The sequence below is a fragment of the Myodes glareolus genome, chromosome 3 (genome assembly GCF_982192425.1).
Source record: "Myodes glareolus chromosome 3, mMyoGla1.1, whole genome shotgun sequence".
Taxonomy (NCBI): Eukaryota; Metazoa; Chordata; class Mammalia; order Rodentia; family Cricetidae; genus Myodes; species Myodes glareolus.
This window is the reverse complement of record NC_142028.1, coordinates 29,698,160-29,716,039: the sequence shown is the minus strand read 5'-3', so window position 1 is coordinate 29,716,039 and position 17,880 is coordinate 29,698,160.

Sequence of the window (17,880 nt, the reverse complement as noted above, 5' to 3'; positions counted from 1 at the left end):
GAGAGAAGTAGAATGTTCTTGTCCAAGCTAGGCAAGATGTGTAACAACCTGCTTTCTGGCCCTTCTGTGCAGGAGATCATGGTGCTAAGAAAGCAAGTCCAGGACTCGCTTAGGAGGTGGAGGAGTGTTGTTTTAGAACTGGAGATTAGTGTCCCCCTGTGAGGGTGGAGAGGGAAGCAAGTACCTGCCATTCCCAGGACAGGTAGCTTGTGAATCCTAGCCTACCACATCAGCTTGAGGCTTCTTAGGAAGGTGACTAGGGAGCTGCAGAGGTGGCTCAGTGGTTAAGAACACTTCCTGCTCTTCCAGAGAACCTGGGTTTGGTTCCCAGTACCCACATCCAACAGCTCACAGTCTGTAACTCCATTCCCAGAGGAGATGGTATGCTCTTTTGGCATCTGTATGTGTGATATGTGCACACACACAACACACATATGTATTTGGGATTTATTAGAATGGCTTACAGGCTGTTACCCAGCTAACCCAACAATGACTGTTTACCAGTAGAAGGTCCAAGAATGCAGTAGCTGTTTGGTCACAAGGCTGGATGTCTCAGCTGGTCTTCAGTATACTCCAGAATCCCGAAGAAGTAGGCTTAATGTCAGGGAAGAAATTCTTGGTCTTGCCAGAGAGAGCAAGAACAAACAGACAAAGAGAACAAGCTTCCTTCTTCTGTGTCCTTTACCTAGGCTGCCAACAGAAGGTATGACCCAGATTAAAGGTGGTTCTTCCTACCTCAAAAGACCCAGATTAAAAGTGGGTTTTCCATATCGCAAAAAAACCAACAAAAAACAAAACAAACAAACAAACAAAAAAAAAACAGCCTACAATTCACAGCCCCAGAGAACCTAGACAGCAAAAAGAACCCCAAGAGCAACATACATGGATCTAATCTACATGGGAAGTAGAAAAAGACAAGATCTCCTGAGTAAATTGGGAGCATGGGGACCATGGGTGAGAGTAGAAGGGAAGGGGGGAGGAAGGGAGGAGAGCAGAGAAAAATATATAGCTCACTAAAAACAATAAAAAACAATTCAAAAATTACTCTATCACTTCAGACAAGTTAAAAAAATGTGGGTCTACCCATTTCAAATGATTTAATTAAGAAAAAAAGTCTCTCACAACTGTACCCAGCCTTGTGGGTTTTAGTTAATTACAGTCCTAGTCAAGTTGACAACCAAGAAGGGGCATTAGGTTCTCATAGTCTGACTTGCCTCTCATGCAATCTAACAGGATTGCCATCTCTCTCCTGTCCTGTCCTCTCCCCTCCTCCCTCCTATCCCCCTCTCTCCTCCCTTCCCGCTTCTCTCTGTGTTGCAAGACACAACTCTCCACACTAAGAAATAACATAAAGCAAACCACCCCAGCACACTATCGTAAGTCCAGGATGGTAGACACCTAGACCTTCTACGTCCAGCGATTTGGCTCACGCTGAAAGTATTGACTAGAACAATTGGATAAGGAAAAACCTGAGACTAATCTCTATAGATGGTATAACGGAACAACTGATAGAGTACTATGTAATCAATGGGACTCAGAAGGGCTGTGGAATTTGTGTCTATTGTTGTCCATGGATTCCTGCTTGATGCTTTGTGTCTATATGTCTTTAGTATTAATTTCTTTTCATTCTCCATATTGAAAATTTATGTCTTCTCTGTTTCTTTGTTAGTCATGCCTGTTGGAGATTTGTTTTTTTTTTTAAAGAATAGACTTCCTGTTTTATTATTTTTCACTGTTGTGTGCTTTTCCAATTTCATTTACCTATGCTCATACTTTTAATATTTATTCATTTGTTGCTATAAATCTCTAGCTAGCTTAGACCTCACTGTATAGACCAGGCCTGGCTAAATTTCTGTTAGTGGAATCTTAAATGATTAAGATTTAGTTTTTTCCCCTAATATGAACCCTTAGTGCTGTACAACAGCTGTGCTCCGTAAGTTCTGGTGTGCTGGGTCTCATGAGTTTCGTCTTAGAAAATATTACATGCACTTGCACAGAACATGTGCGGCTGGATAAGGTGTTCTGTAAGAATCAGTTAGACTGGGGCTGGAGGGGTAGATGGCTCAGAGGTGAAGAGCAGTCACTGCTCCAGAGGTCCTGAGTTCAATTCCCAGCTTCCTGAGTTCAATTCCCAGCAACCACATGGTGGCTCACAACCATCTGTAATGAGATCTGGTGCCCTCTTGATGTGCAGACAGAACACTGTATACATAATGAATAAATCTTTAAAAATATCAGTTAGATCCCATTGGCACTGAGTTATTTTGTTGTTCTTGCTGATTTTCTGTCTAGCTGTTCCGTTGGCCGTCGAGATTTCTCCTAGTGGAAAAAATTTTTGCCTCACATATTTGGAATCTAAATGTCTGTTCTGTTGGTAAGGGTAAGGTCCTTTTCTTTCTTTCTCCCTTCCTTCCTTCCTTCCTTCCTTCCTTCCTTCCTTCCTTCCTTCCTTTCTTTCTTTCTTCCTTTTCAATTTTCGCCGCTCTGAAACCCATTCTTTATGATATTAAATGTAGCCCGTGATCATCATTTGTGTTTGATGTTTGCATGGTAAATCATTTTCCCCATCTGTGGGGAGAGATGAAATCCTTAGTGGATGTGTGCTGTTGACGGCGAGCATGGCCATGTCAAGGATGCCAAAACCTCAGAGCCATGGGAACAGCGAGGCCTTCCCAGGTTTGAGTACAGATGTTGGCACTGTGTGCACAGAGTACGACCACAGCTTCCTGTACAGACCACAGCTTCCTCTCCCAGGCTGGGGTACCTACAACCGGAGACTGCTCCCCTACAGAGATCCTCTACCAGGATTAGCTCACCTGCTCCCTCCTTCCTGCTGTGTAGAAGACCATCTGAGTTTCTGGCTGCCTCATCTCCATTGGTGTGCACCGCTCTCTGGACCCTGGTTTTTCTGCACATGTGTCTGTTATTTTTTCATTTCCTGCTACCTCAATTAGGTCAAATCCAAAACTGTGCAGGTCTTGGCACCCACCTAGATTACTGTCTTGTTCCTGTGACCAAAATACCCAGCAGAAACAGTTTGAAGAGAGAAAGACCTGCTTCGGTGCCTGGTTCCAGAAGATTTCGGCTCGTGGCAGCAGTAGAGTGTGATGGTGGTGTGTCACGTCACAGTGGACCAGGGAACAGAACAATCTGCAGCCAGAGGTCACGTTTTGAATGCCCACGGCTTCTACTAGCTAGCCTCCTCTTTCTAAAGGTTCCACAGCACTCAGAACGTGAGCTTGTGGAAGCTATTTCAGAGACAAACCATAACACAACCTATACCGTGTGTATATGTATTGTTTTTAACTCTTACGAACAGGGGTGTATAGTAATTATAAAACCACTAGGTTTCACTGTGGCCGTTTTAGACAGGCATGTAACAACTTTAATTTTTGCCCTTATTTCTCCCAGTTTTCTCTCCATTTCCCGGCAGACTTCCGGGTCATCTTTATAATTTTCTCTGGATTGCACTCATGAGAGAATCCGTGTGACACTTATCTTTGTGAGGATGTCTTATTTTGTTCAACATGATGCTTTCCAGTGCCGTCCATTTTCCTGTAAATGATATATTTGTTCTTCATTATGGCTAATGCGCCACTGTGGACATGTTTTCCATTTTTCTTATTCCTTCATATGTTGCTGGCATCCAGGCTTACTATATCTTGGTTGTAGTAAACAATGCTGAAATAAACAAGGGTGTGGAAGTCTCTCTAAGGTCTATTTCATTGTTACTTATTTCATTAAATTTGCTCTTTGACAATTTCATGCATGCATGCATGGCTGCTCTCACCCCCAGCCCTCCCCCATCTTCCTACTACCTACAAAACCTGCTCTCTCTCACATTCATGCTCGTTTTGTGACCCGCTAATTTTTTAAAATTGATTTTATTGAGCCATACATTTTTCTCTGCTCCCCTCCCTTTCTCTCCCCTCCCCTCCCCTCCCCTCCCCTCCCCTCCCCTCCCCTCCCCTCCCCTCAACTCTCTCCCATGGTCCCCAAGCTCCCAATTTATTCAGAGGTCTTGTCTTTTTCTGTTTCCCATGAAGATTAGATCTGCGTATATCTTTCTTAGGGTTCTCATTGTTGTCTAGGTTCTCTGGGATTGTGAATTGTAGTCTGGTTTTCTTTGCTTTATGTCTAAAAGCGACTTATGAGTGAGACATGTGATAATTGTCTTTCTGGGCCTGGGTTACTTCATTCAATATGATGTTTTCTAGATCTACCCATTTGCCTGCAAATTTCAAGATGTCATTTTTTTCTGCTGTGTAGTACTCCATTGTGTAAATGCACCACATTTTCCTTATTCATTCTTCAGTCGAGGGGCATTTAGGTTGTTTCCAGGTTCTGGCTATGACCAACAGTGCTGCTATGAATATAGTTGAGCACATGTCCTTGTGGCACGGTTGAGCATCTTTTGGGTATATTCCCAAAAGTGGTATTGCTAGTGACCGATCTTAACCATGGTTGTCTGTGTGCCTGCAGTTTGGAGCTATCCACTGGAGCCTGGGGGGCTCAATAGTGGGAAGCCAACTACAGTTAATGACTCTCCCCCTCCCAGAAGTTGTTAATAGCTAGTGGTTTAGCTGTAAGAGGTGGACCAGATGAGCCTTCCTGTCATTTCATGATTGACTGTTGACAGGTCCAATCCAGTCAGACAGCGCCGAGAGCCGTGGTTGCTGTGAGTTCAGGTTCTTGTGTTGTGCGCCGTCGAGAGGAGTGCGTTTCACAGCCCTTCACCTCGGGTTCTCTTCTAGGCTTCCGGTTCTTTCTTCTGCGGTGTTTCTCAGGCGTCAGTGGGGTTGTAAATGCCTTGTTTAGGGCCGAGCCTTTCCTTTCCACTTGCACTCCGTGTCATGGGCAGCCAGGAGTCTCTGGATGCACTGACGCTCACTGCACAGAGAAGCTTCTCTCGTTAAGACTGAGCGTAGCTTTTTTCTGTGGTATAAACTGAGATTTAAAAGGCGGGTGCTGCTGTGTCATCTTACTTAGTTAAACAACAGTCGTACGCGCCCTACTTGACCTATGATCTCCCAGGTGAGGCTGTTAGCCAGGCTACAGTACCAGCTCCTGCTCGTGGGGTGCACCTCAGATATTGCCAGAGGGTGACTGGTAGCCTCCACAACAGCTGCGCCTGCCTTCTCTACATAGGGAAAGGAGATGTTTGGTGCAATAGGGGCTTAATCTTCTTGTTTTGGTGGATAACGAAAAGGACTGATGGTGGCTGGGTGGTGGTGGCGCACGCCTTTAATCCCAGCACTTGGGAGTCAGAGGCAGGTGGATCTCTGTGAGTTTGAGGCCAGCCTGGTCTATGGAGTGAGTTCCAGGAGGGCCAGGGTTATACAGAGAGACACCCTGACTCAAAACCAAACCAAACTAAACAAAAAACGGAGCCAAATTAATAATGAAAAACAGAAAAAGATTTATTCAAGGTGGATAATTGAGAAGAGGGACAGAGTCAGAATTCCCCCAAGAATCCCAAGTCCATTTCTTCGTCTTATAACATGGGGAATAGATTTTAAGTAGAAGCCAAGAGGACTACACATTTAAGTAGCCCTGGTCAAATGTGGTTCCATCATTGACCTGCGGCTCAGTTCCAGTCTCTCCCCTGGGTGACCGGGCATGTTATTGGTCTGTGCAAATCCCCCTCCTCTTCTCTGGCTGGCGCCAGGCTCCAGTCTTTTCCTTCTCTAGTCTGGGAGTCCCGGGGCAGGGGAAATTCCGATTCCCTGGGGTCCTTTATTTCAAGATGTCAGCTAGTCAGACAGGAAGGCTCCACTGGACGTCCTATTCCTTTAGGCATGCCCGTTTCAGTGTTTGGTAGGAATGCCGAAGTCTGGCCCTTGATGCTGACCCCCAGAGAAAACATACAAAAGATTTCTATTATCTGCCCATTAGAGGATTGGACCTAGGGACTACAAACTCTGCCAGCCTTGAGATGGATGGGAATTGTCTGTCTCAAAAACTCAATTCTCTTTGCTTTCAAAATGGTGGATTTTAAGGACTCCATTTTCTTCTTCCTGGACTTACATATAAAACTGTCTGAAAGACCTAAGACCTAAGGTCCCCTTCCTCAGAAGCAAGGAGCAGTTTGCCTATGTAACAGTTGAATGTTCATTCATTGTAGCCATTATCTTGCACTTTTCGATAAACTGGATGGAGATCATAGGCATGGAGGGGAGAGAATGAGATCTCCCCCAGCACTTTGCCCTAACTGTAAATCGGTATGTATGTATTATGTGTGGTCATGTTTATGCAGGGGTACGTGCATGCATTTGCGAATCTTGTATCCTTATCTTGGGTATATGTGTTCTCTCTCTCTTCCATTCCTCCTATTTCTTCTCTCTCTCTCTCCCTCCCTCCCTCCCCCCTCCCTTCCTTTGTCTTTCTCCTGTTTTGAGACAGGATCTCAGGTAGCCCAGGTGGCCTTGAACTTGCTTTGGTTTTTGAAGGGACTCAAGCCAACTCTAGCATGGTGGGCGTGGTGCTGGCAGACCTTGGCCTTCTCCAACATTCTCTCTGCCTTGCTAAACCGTTAGATTACATTCCTAAAGCCAGCCACCAAGAACTATTCCCTTATGTGGCAACTTCCTCCTCCAGCTACCAAAGTATTAAAGTCCAGTAATCAAAATCTCCCGTTGGCTTACTTAATCAACATGCCCAAATAAAATTAAACACCTCATCCTAACACCGGGTTTCCCCTTGTACCTTTATAAACTGCCATTTTCCTATGTGCCACGTCTGTCTCCTCTCTATTCAGAGGCAGTCCTTTGTCCCCTGGAACAAATACCCCTTCCCCCTCTCCCTTGCCCCTTTCTCCCCTCTCATTTGCTCCCTTCCTCTTACTCCTCTTCCTCTCGCTCCTGCCTTTGTCCCTTATCCCTGCCCTCTGTCCCTGTTGGGGCAAGTAAATCTCCTTTGAACTTGAGACAGGGTCTCATGTAGCTCAGGCTGGCCTTGAACTTGCTTTGCAGCTGAAGCTGATCTTGAACTTCTGATCATTTTATGCCTTCATGCCTAATCTCTCCAGGGTTAGGATTAAGAAATGCACTACCATGTCTAGCTCTATGTTAATCTCAAAGATGGGAGGAGAGAAATCACTGACCTAAATCATCATGGTCAAATTAATTAAAGCAAGCTTTTTTTTTTTTTTTTAAATTTGTGTACATGTATTGCCTCTCCCTAAGGCGGGATTCTAAAGGTCAGTATTATAGTCGGGGGCCTCACCCCAGCCCCTGGCTCCCATCTTTGGAATACTGGCCAGGAAGCAAGAAATATTCCTAACAGTCAGCATTCTATGTGAGGAAAAAAAAGGTTTCTATAAAGCTCAGGAGAGAGGGTTTCCAAATGGAGGATTTGACGGACATAGTGGGCGGGGTTACAGGAGCAGAACAGAAGCGTAATGAGTTAGACATAACAACCTCCTGAAACAAAGACATGGTCGCCAGGTGGGCATAACAGCAGGGGGCAGTCCTAGGGGGTCTTCTAGCCTCTGAAAACAAAGGTGGAGTGCGTGATGGCTATTAACTTTTTGAAACAAGGACACGGTTGCCGTTCCTGGAACAGGCAGTACAGAACCATTTGTATTAAGGTCACAGATGGGCCATAGCTTAATCCTTGAGAAACAGATTTAATCATAAAACAAGAATGAGCCTAGTTTGTCTTCACTATAAGATGACCTTTAGGCCTAACATGGAGGCAGGCTGGTTCTGCACGTACTGTTCCCTTCTTAACAACCTTTCTGAATACTCATGCTTACTCAGATCATGTACTGAAGCATGATTCATAAAAACTCAGAGAAATTGGGGTTCAACTTGAAGATCTGAAAAGCAAAACAGTCAGCCATAGGCTCTTACCTTGACCTTGGTCTGAAATGGTGATCCTGCCTCCCAGAATCTCAGAATGAGTTTGTGTGTTGAGAGCTGGTTCCTCCCTTTTTATATTCCTCTCTCAGGCTGGGATTAAAGGTGTGTACCACTGGGACTAAAGGCAAGCACCATCCGGTTTCTATGGCAACTAGAGTGGCTCCTGGGATTAAAGGTGCCTGTTACCATAATCTGGTCTGTAAGGCTAACCGGTGGGAACTGTTTTACTTCAGGCAGTCTTTATTTATTGAAATACAATTGAATTTCCCCTTTTTGTCTAAAAAAAAGAGAAGGCTATAACTAATATAAGAAAATTATATACAATAAGTACAATGACTATATACAACATATACAGGCAATAAACACATCAACAATGTCTAGTCCTGTAACATAAGGGCCGGCTTGTTGGGATTTCTGTTCCCACCTGGTACCCCACAACCAGCAAATCCCAAAGAGAAATCACACACAGGACTCCATAAGATTATAAACTGATTGGCCCATTAGGTCAGGCTCCTTATTAGTCCTTGTAAATTATATTACCCCATTATCGTTATCTACATTAGCCACATGGCTCCGTACCTTTCTCAGCTGGGCAAGTTTCATGCTGCCTCTTCGGTGGTCTGCGCAGGAGTGGCTGAGGAAGTTTCCTCCTCCCTAGCCTTCTCCTATTCTCATTGCCCTGCTTCCACTTCCTGTCTGGTTAACCCACCTATACTTCCTGCCTGGCCAATCAGCGTTTTATTAAAATACATGATTGACAGAATACAGACAATTCTCCCACACCATTTCCCTCTTTTTTTTTTAAACAAAGGAAAATACCCATAGTCCATTTGTTGGGAATGTGGGCGTAGTATTTCAGGCTACTTCCTGCTGGTTGGGGGCACTGATCAACCAGACAGGAAGTGGAGGCAGGGCAATGAGAATAGGACAAGGCTAGGGAGGAGGAAACTTCCTCAGCCACTCCTGCACAGACCACCGAAGAGGCAGCATGTAACTTGCCCAGCTGAGAAAGGTACGGAGCCATGTGGCTAATGTAGATAATGATAATGGGGTAATATATGTTACAAGGACTAATAAGGAGCCTGACCTAATGGACCAATCAGTTTATAATCTTACGGAGTCCTGTGTGTGATTTCTCTTTGGGATTTGCTGGTTGTAGGGTACCGGACGGGACGGAAACCCCAACAAGCCGGCCCCCTCATGTTACATAGTCCATTTGCATTTGACAAATTTATAGAAAATATTTCATATCTCTCCTGTCTTGGTAAGATCAAAATCTTACACTTAATTTACTTTCTATCATAACTTGCTTTCTGTGTCTGGTAAGCTATAACTCCAGCTATCTAATCTTCAACTTCCTCAGAGACCCAAGAAGGAAATAATACTAAGTAAGCAGGAAGTGCAAGCAAGAGACTCCCAAAACATGTGAGTAATGACAGAAACAGCTGGCTGCCTGGACAGCCATCCAAAGGTCCTCTGCAACGTTAGAGCATCTGTCTTTGGCATACAGGCCTAATGTATTTGACAGACTTTTCTATGAAGCAGGATATTTTGTGTCCTGCTTGTCTAATTAAGACAGCATAATGTAGCAGTCAAGGCAGGGGCATTTTCTGGCCCAGTGGCTTACTTTTGGAGTTTCTTTGATGCCTATTATCTTCTCTGAAGTAGATTGGTTCTACCAGGACCAGACATGTTTCATTGTCATAAAAAAGAAGAACCTAGGTTATTAAAACACCTTAAGTGTCGTATTCTATAGATCTCTGAAATGTCTGTCTAAAATATGTCATTGTTTGACCTTGAAAATATACCTAAGGTGACTACAAGTTCAATTATAGTAGGTGATTAACTACGAACCTATATTTATTTATTATCCTAAGCAGTTGATAATAATAATTTTCAAGGGCTAGAAATTTACATTGCATTGTTAAATGAGCTGTTAAATGAGCTGTATAGGTCCAGTACCTTGAACAAGATTAGAAATGTATGTACAATATGTTTTTAAAAATTAATCTCAGTACTGGAGCGATGGCTCAAAGGTTAAGAGCACTGGTTGCTCTTCCAGAGGTTCTGAGTTCAATTCCCAGTAACCACATGGTGGCTCACAACCATCTGTAATGAGATCTGGTGTTTTCTTCTGGCCTGCAGGCATACCACTGTATATAATAAATAAAAATCTAAAAAAGAAAATTACTCTCAAATTTGTATCAATATACAAAGTTTTTATACAATATATAAAAGTTCAATCCAATGTAAAACATTTAAAACTAATAGGTACTTAAAAAAGGTAGATTCAATAATTTACTTTTCTATCTTATCCTATTTATATCCTCTTTTTTCTTTTTTTTTAAAAATGTATTTATTATGTATACAGCCTTCCTTCCAAGTGTGCCTGCACACCAGAAGAGGGCACCAGATCTCATTACAGATGGCTGTGAGCCATATTATGGTTGCAGGGAATTGAACTCAGGACCTCTGGAAGAGCAGTCAGTGCTCTTAACCACTGAGCCATCTCTCTAGCCCCTCTTGTCTTTCTTTCTTTCTTTCTTTCTTTCTTTCTTTCTTTCTTTCTTTCTTTCTTCCTTCCTTCCTTCCTTCCTTCCTTCCTTCCTTCCTTCCTTCTCTCTCTCTCTCTTTTTTTTTTTTTGGTTTCTCAAGACAGAGTTTCTGTGTACCAGACTGACCTTGAACTCTTAGAGATCCGCCTGTTTCAGCCTTCTGAGTGCTAACATTAAAGCATGCACCACACCACCACCACCTGGCCTTTTTTTTTCCCAAAACAAGAACCTTGAATCTAATTTTCTTTGTTTAACTTTTTTTCCTGATTATTATCCATAACAACTTGTAACCAACACATTAAACAAAACAAACATCCATAATCTATTTTTTTGGGATATGTGGGTGTAGTTTTTTAGACTACTTATTGCTGATTGGGGGCACTGATAATCTTATGGGGACCCAAAGAAAATGTAAGATTATGGCCAAGTCCTTACTGGAGTATTCTGTGAGGCTGGATCATTTCAGCCAGCAGTCTTGAAGCTGTTCTGGATGTAGAACACAGAGGAAGCCGGGACAGCTGTGCTCTGAACTGTTGGATCATCTGGGTCATCTGTTCCCACTGGAGATTTTACTGCTTAATAAACTTAATAAACTCACCCGTGAAGTAGTGGGAAGCAGTTGGGTAGGAAGGGGGCAGGAAAAAAAAAAGCAAAAAAAACCAACCAACCAACCAAACAAACAAAAACAGCTTGGGAGTGGCGGTGGCTGCAGTGGCGGGGCACACCTTTAATCCCAGCACTCAGGAGGCAGGGGCAGGCAGATTTCTGAGTTTGGAACCAGCCTGGTCTACAGAGGGAGTTCCAGGAGAGCCACGGCTACACAGAGAAACCCTGTCTCGAGAAACACAAACAAACACCACCCTCCCTCACCCAAAACCCCCAACTCAATCCAAAACATTATTGACCTTGCTGTCCTGTGACTTGTTCAACTCTTTTCTGGGGCACAGAAGTACCTGGCTTTACCTGACACAAGTCCCTAAGAGGGGACCACCTCAGGCTACTCGGAGAAAGAGTCAGCCGCGGGGTTCGAGCACTGCTTTTCCATACATACCCTGGTCCTGGGCCAGACGAAACAGAACATGGCTTGTCTGGGGAGATACTAGCCACTCCCTGTCTTAAAAACTCTTAAGATACTGCTGAGAAGAACTAGCCCTAGGATGGCACCCAAGGAGATAATATCTTTAATCAGCACATTTAAGGTTCCAAAACACATTTAGCCGGCCAGTTCTTTGCTTGATAAGGCTCCTATCTTCTCTCTACGGAAACTGAGACTCTCCAGTTGATTCCTCACCCCCTCCTTCTCCCACAGGAACCAACTGCCTTTTGTAAAGTCTGCAGTTGCATACACAAGAAACGTGGACAACCACCCTCTGAAGACAATGTGCTTGCAGCACGTACCGAATCTCTAAGGGGTACTCTAGGGACATTGAAAAATCCAGGGTTTCCCCTAGTTCTTCTTTTCCCTGAACACAGGGGCCTCAATATAAAACTTAAAAAAAAAAAAAAACAACAAAGCAAAACAGCAAAAATAGCCATGTTGGCCCAAACACCCTGAGTTAATGTGATTGTATTATGTTCTTTTAGTTCTGTGTTAGTCTGTGGTCTGTGTTCATAACAAGTATTGGTTTCTCATGACTGTTTATGTGCCATTTTGGCTGTTGGTTTAGCTGTTAACCCGCGCCTATGAGTTGGCATTCTTGTTTTGTGTGTGAGGCTGAAATATGGAGCTTGTTTTCTTCTTTCTTCTTTTCTTTCACCCTAATTACTTGATTCCCCCACCCTTCTGTGCCTCTACGAAAACTGGCTGTTGGATGGGTGTGGTGGTGCGTGTCTTTAATCCCAGCATCAGCAGGCAGATCTCTGAGTTAAAGGTCATCCTAGCCTACAGAGTGAGTTCCAGGACAGCTACAGAGCTACACAGCCAGAGAAACCCTGTGTTAAAAAAGAAAGAAAGATAGGAAGGAAGAAAGGAAGGAAGAAGGGAGTGAGGGAGGGAGGGAGGAAAGGAAGGAAGGAAGAAGAAAAAATTGGCTACTTAAAGTTGATCCAGCCCTAGCTAATTAATTATCCTGGCTAATTTCAAAGATTAATTATCAAACTGGCTTGGGACTAAGGATTTAGGAGGCAGAGGCAGGAGTATCAATCAGAAGGCAAAGGTCATTCTCGGTTACCTAACGACTTTTGAGGCCACCCTGGGTTGCATGGTCGCATGTCAAACAGCAGCAACCCCGGTCGCAGAAGCAGACAGCCATAGCAACAGCAGAAGGCTTTAGAGGGAAAACTAAGGTGGCACAGAAAGGCAGGGCAGCTCCTCATCGTGGAACCCAGTCTGCATTTCCCCCTGGCTGAGTCACAAATGCAACCACTAAGCCTGACTCGGAGATGAGGCATGGTTTCTGCAAAATCGCTCAGACATGGCTGCTCACCACAGACAAAGAACTGCGCTTTCTCGGGGCGTTGACCTGGCCTTTAATGGCTGGGCCGTCTCTCCAGCCCACCATTCCTTTCTTGTCTCTAGCAACGTTTCCCTTATAGAAATCTCATTTATAAGGGAAATTTGTCAAGAAAAGTGAAACAGCTAATGGCTAAGCTCGATTTTTCACCTTGCTTAGTCTTTAAATGTTGTGAGCTACATCCTTGGAGGACAGTAACCTAAAAAGATGTTATGATTCTGCCATCATGCGCCAGTCGTTGCAGAGACGGCCGAGAGGGACGCCTCTGTCTTGAGAAGCTTGTGCTCTCATCACGTCTCACAGGTGTATTTTCTCTCTGTCTACCTTCCCCCCTTCTCTCCCCTTCCCTCCCTCCATCCTTCTTTCTCTCTCTCCATGTTTAAATCTGGAAATATACACTCTCCCTACTAATTCCTTAATAAGCTAGCTAACATGTCACTTTGTCTTGTCCGAAAAGTACTCAAGGACCTGGCTTTATCTGAATGGAGGGTCCCCAATGTCCCTATCTCCTTAGGCTACTGGCAACCGTGCTGGGTTTCATCTGCCAACTACTGTGGACACTATCATACGGTTCAACTAAGAAACAGTGACATCAGCAAATGCTGGAAGGGTGCTGGTGACCAGATCGCATACCCATGGCTACTGGGAAGGTAAAACAATGTTGTCAAGTGTGGAAAAGAATTTGACACACCTAAGAAAATTTAAGCATGTAGCTATCAGTCTCCCAGCAATTGTACTCTAGGTGTCTGTCCCAGAGAAAATAGATCCATGCAGAAAAATGACATAGTTTTAAATATTCTTATTTGTAATCAATAAAAAATGAAAATAACTCAAGAGACGGCTAAACAAATACATTCATTCTATGGAATACTACTCAGTAATAAAAGAAAACAAGCTATTGTTACTACTCTACAATCATGAGTGACCGTGGCATGGGGAACACAGAGCTAGGCTACCCCAGGTCCCATGTTCCATCATGAAAGCCATTTCCTAGTAGCAGAACAAAGTCATAAATCAAGGCAATTTTAAAATACAGTGGTGGGTACATCAGAGAGGTGGCAAAAGCAAGATGGAGGAATCTCTCCTATAGGTCTCGACGCTGTCTGATGACAATCTCAGCTTTAGGGTTGGTGGAAGCTAGTGGTCTCTTACGTTAATAAGTTCCAAAGGCTTTACCTGCCAATCATAGGACTTAAAGTCCTACACAGAGGTGGATGAGGAAGTATGTTTACTTAGGAGGCTACAGCGTTCCACTCTGGACCTGCAGTATTTCAGCTTCTCCGTCCACTGTGGTCCCCACCTGTTAATCAGTCTCCGCACTATCTCTCTTGTTCACAAACACTTTCGAAGCGACGAAATCACAGATATGGAAATCAGACAGGTGAATTAGGGAAGGGAGGTGGAGGAGCAAGGACAGAGGAACATTCTTCCGTAGAGGAAACGCTCCACACTGGTTTGTGTCAACACTCTGGGTGAAATTTGTACTATAGTTTTGCAAGACGTTGTACTGGGAGCATAAGATGCTTTCAGCTTATTTTTCTTTTAACTGAACACATGATTCTATAAAGGTCTCTAAATTATGATGAAAACCCTAAATAAATGAGATTATTCATCTTAACCAATATTTATCTTGGCTAGATTTTAGAAAATTTCCAAATTTGATGATAATTTTACCAGGGTTAGGTAACAAACGATCTTTGGTTCTAGGAGATATAAAGTGAATTATTCAGAGCTGAAGAATCTTAACTCTGTAATTCACCACAAAATAGTCCACAAAAAGGAAAAATCAGTATATAGATTTATAAGTGGTATGTATATGTTCAAGGTTGATAAACAATTAGACAGTTGTACCAAAAATGATGCCGAGTGAATGTCATGTTGGGGGTCATTGGAATATTTCTGTTTTTCCTTATGTATAAAATATGTTTTTCAAAATAGGACATTTTGTACTGTGTTAGAAGGGCCCCCAGTGAGGCATCGCGGGGGCACAGGGGACATCTGGGCAGGTGACAGGCGCTCTCCTTTTCTCATAGTCTCTGTTATTGTGTCTTCTGAACCTTTAGCTGGGAAAGTGAAACCTAAGTTCCTGTGTGGCTGCTTCAAGCCAGCACCGCCCTCCTTCTCAGGGCAGGACTCTGTTGAGGGAGATTCAGTTCTCAGCCTTAAAAAAAAAGCTTACTATTTATTCTTGACCATATGCAGAATGCAGAGAATTTAGAGTACGAAGACATCGAGTTGCAACGAGGAAACTAGAAAGATCTGTGGAGATGTAGCTACACCAGACAGCACACATAGTGTAGAAATGTGATTGGTAAGGAATCACTAAAATTTTATTAGCCATGGCTTCCCTTAAAACAAGCTTCCTCACTGCATGCAGATGGTCTGTTCTTCTTATAAGCATGGCTGTTCTGGCCTCTGATAGGACTTGTTTCTGAAGTAACTTTCCCCATCAGGGAAAAGGGAGGGGACTGCCTCATCCTCCCAAGTTAACAATTTCTTCTGTGACCAAATTTTTGAATGAGGTGGTTAGGCATGGCCTCTTGTTTCATAATTCAGCCTTACCAAAAAGGCAAAAAGTAAGACATTCTGTCAGTGAGAATTCTGGTAATGCTGAAATTACCCTACGTAGGCAGAAATGGACAAGCCACAGGAAAAGCTCTTGGGGACTCACACTCACTTTTGAAACAAGTATTAGGTGGTTGGAACTTAAATTCTTTCCTGCCTGGTATTGAAAAAGCATCTGCAAAGCACAATTATATTAGCAGGCTTCAGAAAAAGATATACCAGCAATAGAAAGTCTATAGAAAGTTGTCGTACAAAGAACTTATTTTCTGTACCACATAAAGGTAAATTATCTTTCTCCCCTTTCTTTCTTATTTTTCTTTTCCTTTCTACTCTTTGAGGTAAAGTCAAACTCTGTAGACCAGGCTGACGTTTAACTTGAGGCAATTCTCCGACCTCTGCTTCCCAGGTGTTGGGGTTACAGATGTGTGCCACCATGCCCAGCAAGAATACGCTTCCCACATGATGTTTCTTCCCCCTTAACCCCTTCCTTAGTGTGAAATTATTGCCACTCAGAGATTTTACCAGTTGTCGCAATAATATCCTTTACAGCAGAAAGACCCAGCTCAGGGCCTGTGGTTTATCCTCATTCCTACGGTCCCTGCCAGTCTGGGTTTGTTCTTCACACCTTTGATTTTCTTTAGTGAAGACAGATAGCTGATTTGCAGAACACTGGTCACTCTGGGTTACTCAGATGTTCCGTTGGGAGTAGTCGGGCCACAGGCCTGTGACAAGAGAATCATAGAAGGGATCTGTGTTCCTTTTATTCTTTACAGCCTGTTACATTCTGTTACTTGGTGTGACTGCAGTGGCATAGACACCAGTGACATCCCCTGCTGCGGGAAGGACACTTCTTTCTGACCACTTAGTTGGTCTTCACCTCATTTGCAGTTACCATTTGCAGAACCATTTGCAGTTACAAAGTAACATTATGTATAAACTCTACCAGTAATTGGCGTGTGCTTTCACGTGTGAAGTAGGGAAACTACTTCGACATCATGTAAATATCCAAGCCACAGTGCTCTTTCACTTTACCCTGTTATTTTCTTGTATTGTACAGACAAGTTTTCTGTTAATTTTAGTGATTGCAATATTATTACCATATCCATTTTTCCAAGTTTAATTTGTTTCAGACTTGACCAATGGGGGGGGGTATGTGTCCTTTAGACACACCCCTCCCATTCTTCGGACATTTATTTTGTGCAGAAAGGTTTCTCTTGTGCTTTTCTTTGTCCCAATTCTGGAAGCACCATTTTTTTTTCTTTCCCAAACAGGGTTTCTCTGTTGCTTTGGAGCCTGTTCTGAAACTAGCTCTTTAGACCCGGTTGAATTTGAACTCACAGAGATCCGCCTGCCTCTGCCTCCTGCCTGCTGGGATTAAAGGTGTGCGCCACCACCGTCCAGCCGGAAGAACCATTTTTTAAAAGCAGCTCTGGTTTGTTTTGTTTGAGAAGAACAACTAGAAGCCAGATCGGTGCGATGTGCCTTTGGGGTGTCACCAATCCATCCTTCGCAGTGGGCCAAGCTAGGGAAGTATGCACACGTATACAGGCACACCTCTCTAACTGCTCATCAAAAACCTGGCTCCACGCAGACTCACCGTGGCAGGGCTTGGCTTCCGTTCTTCATCTTCAGCTTTCCTTCTGGGCATTTTCAAACTTGTTGCCTGTTCTAAACTGTTGTGAATTTGCTCGTGTAATTCTGCTTCTGGGTTTACACCCTAGCATTTCACCTCTACCAGCATCTTCTTCCATGGAACCATTCCTCACCCTATCTGGGCTTTCTTATCACACAGAACCCCACTCCAGTTCTCTAGGCTCCGATGCCCAGGCAAACTGGATCCGTTTCATGCATGGGTGGATTCCTCAACTGGAATAGGTTCTGACGTCGGTGGTGGGCAGCCCTCCTGTGTTTGTTGACACTCTCCACACCCTGCCCTGGGCCCTTGTGGAGTTTCACTGCAGGGATGTCTACCTTGCTCAGTCTACTTCCTTGTTCTAGTCCTGAACTGTGCTGGTAGGTAAGGAGAGAACAGGAATAGGCGAGGGAAGAGACCCAATAGGAATCCTAGTGAGTTCTTGGTCAGCCATATCTCCTGTCCATGACTGACCCTTGTCCATCTCGTACTGGCACAGATGCCAATCACTTGCTTCATTGAACATGCAGGATTTAAAAAATAAATCACTTGGCTATAAGGAGCTGTTTGCCAATCACCACTGGGGTTGAATGCAATTTGTTCCCTAGAACTCTTTGGGTATACTATATTAATCAAACGATCAAATTTTACAACATCCTCTTTTCATTTCTCTCCAGTTTTTGATGTTCCTGTTTTTGGACACAACTGAACAGATAGAAGAAGTTAGCCACATAACTGATTGGTTAGCAGATGCATTGAACAGTTAGAAGAAGTTAGCCACATAACTGATTGGTTAGCAGATTGCATTAATT